Below are 5,548 nucleotides of genomic sequence, written 5' to 3'. Positions count from 1 at the left end.
AAAAATAAGTTGATACTAAGGGCTCAAGTAGAAAGAAAATGTTTTGAGAATGATGATGGCGACAAATGTACAAATAAATGTCCTTGACACAATGGATGGATGGATTGTGATAAGAGTTGTATTGGGTCCCCAATAAAATGATTAAAAAGAGAAAAAAACAAGGGAGGGGGAAGGGTTACAGTCTCTTTAAACCACATGGGCATTCTCCCTTGTCCTGCAGGGTCTTGGCCAGTCAGAACCCTCTCGGGCTGTGAGCTCATGACCTTGTTGGTGACCCCCTCCCCTGGGAACCATCCAAGAAGGTTCAGGGTGGAGGTGGATTGCCGACTTCGGTGGTCTCACAGAACATTTGCCCTTGGGCTTATTTCACGTCCCCCAGAGTCCTGACTGCCGCGAGATGCTCCGGGACCCGTCCTTCCTCAACACGGTGTGGAACAGCCCACTGGGGCGTGTCCCACCTCAGCTGGGCATGCGTGTATGTGTTTGTGTGCATGCACACTCACTCTTATTTCTCTCGGCTGGAAACCTGGGAGGGGCCTGTCCTACCGCCCGGGTCACAGCATACCTAACTTCCCTCCTCCTGGGTCCGGTGAGGACATCCACCCACGCTCACTGGGCCAGACCCCACCTGCCTCTGCACCTGCACCCCAGGTGCATTGGGAGCTCGGTGAGAAAGGCCTTTCTTCTTCACACCCTTTGTCTGGGAGGCTCTTTGGCAGGACGCGTCAGCGCAGATGCAGGGCTTCTCCTCCTCCTGTCCTTTGTGCCGACACCCGTCGCACGCAGCCAAGACAAACCACCTTCGGAGCACAGTGCATGCCCCTTTGTCTGAGCCGATCTGCTCTGCCAACGTCGTCCTGCGATCCTGCCTTCAGACAACACACCTGGCCACCCTCAACCTTTCCCACGGGCGCTTTCCAGCGGAAAACCACCCGCCTGAACCCCTGGAGGCGGGGCTGGAAGGAAGTTTTCTACACTGCATACTCGACAGCTGATTCCACTGGAAGCGCCCTGCTGCATGGTTCTGCTTTGTTTGGACTGCTTGAATCCCATCTCACAACATGTGTCCTAAGATACTCGATGACTTGTTTGCTGGCACAAACAGTGAAGCACTACCTAGACCACTAACCAATAGAAAATAAAACTCCTCACAACTGGACCAGTGGTAACATCGTGATAACGGGAGAGGAGTGGAAGGTGTCAAGGATCTCAACTTGCTTGGATCTACAATCAGCACTCATGGAAGCAGTGCTCAAGAGATCCAATGATGGTAAATCTGTGGCTGCACAGATCTCTGCAGAATGTTGCAAAGCAAGGAGGTGACTTTGAGGACTGAGATGCACCTGACCCAAGCCATGGTATGTTCAACTGCCGGACGCTGAATACGGAAGACCTAAGAAAGATCGGTGCACTTGAACCATGGTGCCAGAGAAGCAGCAGGCTGAAAGCATCCTGGACCACCCAGAGAACCCACAGATCTTTCTGGGAAGAAGGACGGCCGGAGCGCTCCTTAGAGGCAAGGATGGCGAGGCGTCCTCTCACGTACTTTGGACGGGTTTTCAGGAGAGACTGGTCCCTGGAGAAGGCACTTCATGCTTTATAAATTGGAGGGTCAGCGAAGTTGAGGAAGGCCCCGGACAAGATGGACGGACACAGTGGCTGCAGCAACGGGCTCAGACCTCAGGGCAAACGTGAGGCCGGCACCCGACCAGGAGGTGTGACGGACGTTCTGTGGTGCGTGGAGTCTGATGAGGCAGGACAGCTCCGTGGCACCGAGCAACAGTAGCCTCAACAACTAACCTAAGGCTGGCGGTTCAAAGCCCCCTTGCACAGCCCGGAGGATAGCCAGGTGGTCTGCTCTGAGAGAGCCCAGCCATGAAGACCCTTGGAGCGGGATCCACTGGGGGCACCCAGCATGACTGTCCCCTTTGCTGCTCATGGAGGACAGAAAGGCATGTGGGGAAGGGGCTGTGTGCACCCCACCTGTTTGTGAGCAGAGCCTCCGGCCCCCAGCTGTGAGGCCAGGAGCTGACAAGACAGTGGGGTCGGGTCTGTGCTCTTCAAACGGCTCCCAGAAATCCAGCGAGAGCCCCCACTGACCTCTGGCCAGTGTCTGCCCCTGCACGACGCCCGGCAACAATGGGTACCTCTACCCTGACCTTGTCGTCAACACCTCCCACAGAAAATCATCTGTCTCAGGATTAGGGCCAGAGCGCTCCTTACGAACTGTGGCCGTGTTGTCAGGACGGGCCGCCCTGGAGAAGGACGCCATGCCTGGTAAAGGAGGGACATCATGCCCCTGGGCGAGACGGACGGACACAGTGGCTGCAACACTGGGCTCAGACATAAGAGCAATTGTGAAGACGGCGGCGCAGGGCCCAGTGGGTGGGGTGTCGTTCTGCCGTGCTCAGCCGTGATGAGTCAGCACCAACCGGACTGCCTCTAACGACAGCGGCAGGTGTCCAGTGACGATGCCTTCTGCTTTTCTGAGAGAGCCACGTGGCCAGACCCAACTGTCAGACACGGGATGGTGGCTGCCAAGGTCGGGAGCAGGGGGAGCCCCGTGAATCCGAGGTGCGGCCGGTGCCCATGGTGCCATTTTGCTGGGATGAGTGGCCACCACCTCCCACATCCTTCTACAGTGTGGTCGGGACTGGGGGAGGACTCTCGTGTCTCACGGTCCAAATTTGGTGGAGGATGGATAAAGCGACTTCACCTGCAACAGGCCCTTGGTTACCAGCTTCCATCCTCGATCACAGCTTTTCCTCGCCGGACCCCGATTTAGACAGGCCTGGCTGGACACTGATGGCCTAGTGGTTATGGGTTGGGTTGCTAACCACAAGGTCAGCCGTTCCAAACCCCCAGCGGCGTCTCAGGAGAAAGATGAGGCTTTCTATCCCCGTAAAGACTTAGTTTCGGAAACCCACAGGGGCGGTTCTACCCTGTCCTACAGGGTGGCTATGTGTCAGAATTGACTGGGTGGCAGTGAGCTTGTTTGGGTTTTTTTGGGTTTTTTTGCCTTCTGATAGTGAATTTCTTCTTTAAAAACATGTTTTTAAACTATTAGTTGAGATTTAATACATACATCGTTCCAGATTTCAACCGTGTCCAGTTGAATGTACAGCTGGTAGTGACAGTGGCCCAGCTGAGAGTCTGGGTCCTGCGAATGTCTTTTTTGAGGCCTTACTCTGAGCTGTCAGGGCTTAGTTGGCCCCTCTTAGGGCAGGGTCTTCCTGGCACCCAGGATCCCGGGTGGTCAGCAAAGCCCCCTTGCCCTGTGTGACCTCACCCAGCTCACAGGCACAGGGGCCATTCTGAGACTCGTGGGGCTTGTCTTTGGAATGAGCAACGATGGAAGGCTGGAGGGGACCCTGCCCGGTCTTCCTCTCGAAGAAGCCTGGCTTCAGTCGATGACAGGGGAGGGAGGCAAGAAAGCTCAGGCGCTTGGCTGGGGGTTCACTGGAAGGACCCTGTCTCTCTGGGACTTTGTGGTTCTCCCAGACATGGCTGGTAGGACTGGCTCGGCTGCTGCCGCCGCCCCCAGGGACGGCTGGGACTGTCGTCACCCCTCCTCGCCCGCTGTGTCTTGAGGACAGAGTGGGAGTTCATGAAGTCCGCAGTCTGAGTTCAAGAGGTCAGCAGAAGCGTCATGCAGTGCGTCAACCCAGGACAAAGATGGAAGCGGATCAGGAAAGGCCAGGAGAAGCCAGAAAGCTGGGTGCTGGGCCCAGGGTGGGGAGGGGCCTGGTGAGATGCTCTCCCCCCACCTCCCCAAATCAGTCCCAGTGATGAGTATCCCATCAGCCTGGATCAGAAGCCCTGGGGATTCGAATCTTACTAACGTCTGCAGATGCCCAGTCAGGTGGGACTTGGGCCTCTGACACAAACTTGGCTGCCAAAGTCTTTCCTGACCTCAAACGTGCTTTCTTACGATGTCGTCTTATGAAAGGCAGCGAAACGAAAAGGGAGAGGAATAAAATTAGTCCCAGATCCTTCTAGAAACGGCCGACACTTCCCCTCCTGCTGGTAGCGCTGGTCCTGCCTGAGGCCTGACCTCCTTCCCCGGGCGTAATCCATCCTCCATCAACCCTCCCGAGTGCCCTTCCTTTCAAACGTTTGTCTTTGTGGCGGGGCCGCTCCGGACACACAGGTGCCGCTCAGATCTCAATGCTTGGCGCTCTAGGCTGACTGAAGGTTTGCCCCAGTTAAGCCTCCTCCCATCTCTCTGAAGCACTCACCGGGGCATCGCTGGGGTATCTGAGCTCCCTGGACTTCATGGCCTCTGGGGGTGGGGTAGGCATATGCATAGACTTTTCTTTCACAAATGTTTATGGATGCAAAGCTTCAGAAATCCAACAGGGGGTATGGGCATGACCTACCTGTCAATGGGAGAGAAATTGGTTGAGTTAAATCTCAACTAATAGTTTAAAAACATTTCTGGGAAAGAGCCCAGAAATCGGTCTAAACATCTGTGGTCAGTTGGCTTTGACAAGGGTCCCAAGTCCAGTCTGTGGGGACAGAGCAGTATCTTCAACAAATGGTGCTGGAACTACCAGACGTGGCGAAGAATAAAGCCGGACCCTTACCTAACGCCATGTGCAAAAATCAACTGAAAACACACTCAAGCCCTGGAAGGAAAGGGCTGAAACTACACTCTCAGAAGGAAAAGAGGCGGACAACCCCACAATGTCAGGTTTGGCAAGGGGCTTCTTCAATGTCACAACACAAGCAGGGTCAACAGCAAAAGCCAAATAAATGAACAAAATAGTAAAGCCTTGTGCACAAAGGACACCGTCCACAGGGGGGAAAGGCAGCCCACAGAATAGGGGGAAATCAGTGTTACAGCTCTTTTAGAATTTGTCTAGCAGGTTTTCTGGCTTTTACTGGAAAACCCCACACACACACTAGAAAAGAAAAAAAAAAGAGTAGGGGGAAATCATCCCTCTTGACAATCACATACTTGTAAATCACTTCCCTGAAAAGCATTTGTCACAAAAAACCACTGCTGTGGGGTCGAAGCGGACTCAGGCAACCCCGAAGGCCAGGCAGAACCACCCGTGGGTTTTCGAAGCTGTGACTCTTTTTCTTGTTTACAATTATTTTATTGGGGGCTCGTACAATTCCCATCACAGTCCATCCATCCATCCATTGTGTCAAGCACATGTGTACATTTGTTGCCTTCATCAATCTCAAAACACCTGCCTTCCACTTTCGCCCTTAATATCATTTGCTCATTTTCCCCCTGCCTCCCCACACCCCATCCCCCATGAAACCTTCATAATTCATAAATTATTATAGTTTTGTCATAAGTTACACTGTCTGACGTCTCCCTCCGCCCTCTTCTCTGCTGTCCATCCTCTAGGGAGGAGGCCATACCTAGATTCTTGTAATTGGTTACCCCCTTCTACCCCACATTCCCCCCACCCTCCAGGCATCGCCCCTCTCACCACTGGTCCTGAAGGAGTCATCCGCCCTGGATTCCTTGTTTCCAGTTGCTATCTGTACCAATGTATATCCTCTGGTCTAGCCAGATTGGTAAGGTAGAATT

General features: G+C 53.9%; 1 protein-coding gene and 1 non-coding gene across 2 annotated transcripts in view; one reads left to right on the top strand and one right to left on the bottom strand.

Annotated features, from left to right (window-relative positions):
- Positions 1-5,548, bottom strand: part of PLEKHG4B (pleckstrin homology and RhoGEF domain containing G4B) — a 58,173-nt gene that overhangs the window by 47,945 nt on the left and 4,680 nt on the right. The gene's annotated exons all lie outside the window — the stretch shown is intronic.
- On the top strand, positions 4,835-4,896 carry LOC115873852. The gene has a single exon (XR_004048632.1). It is a non-coding gene; the product is annotated as a U7 small nuclear RNA (small nuclear RNA).

This window comes from Echinops telfairi, unplaced genomic scaffold (genome assembly GCF_000313985.2).
Source record: "Echinops telfairi isolate 266 unplaced genomic scaffold, ASM31398v2 ScPeMD7_7469;HRSCAF=8507_1, whole genome shotgun sequence".
NCBI classification, from domain to species: domain Eukaryota; kingdom Metazoa; phylum Chordata; class Mammalia; order Afrosoricida; family Tenrecidae; genus Echinops; species Echinops telfairi.
Note: the sequence above shows the minus strand (reverse complement) of the source record. Positions and strands in the feature narration are given on the sequence as shown.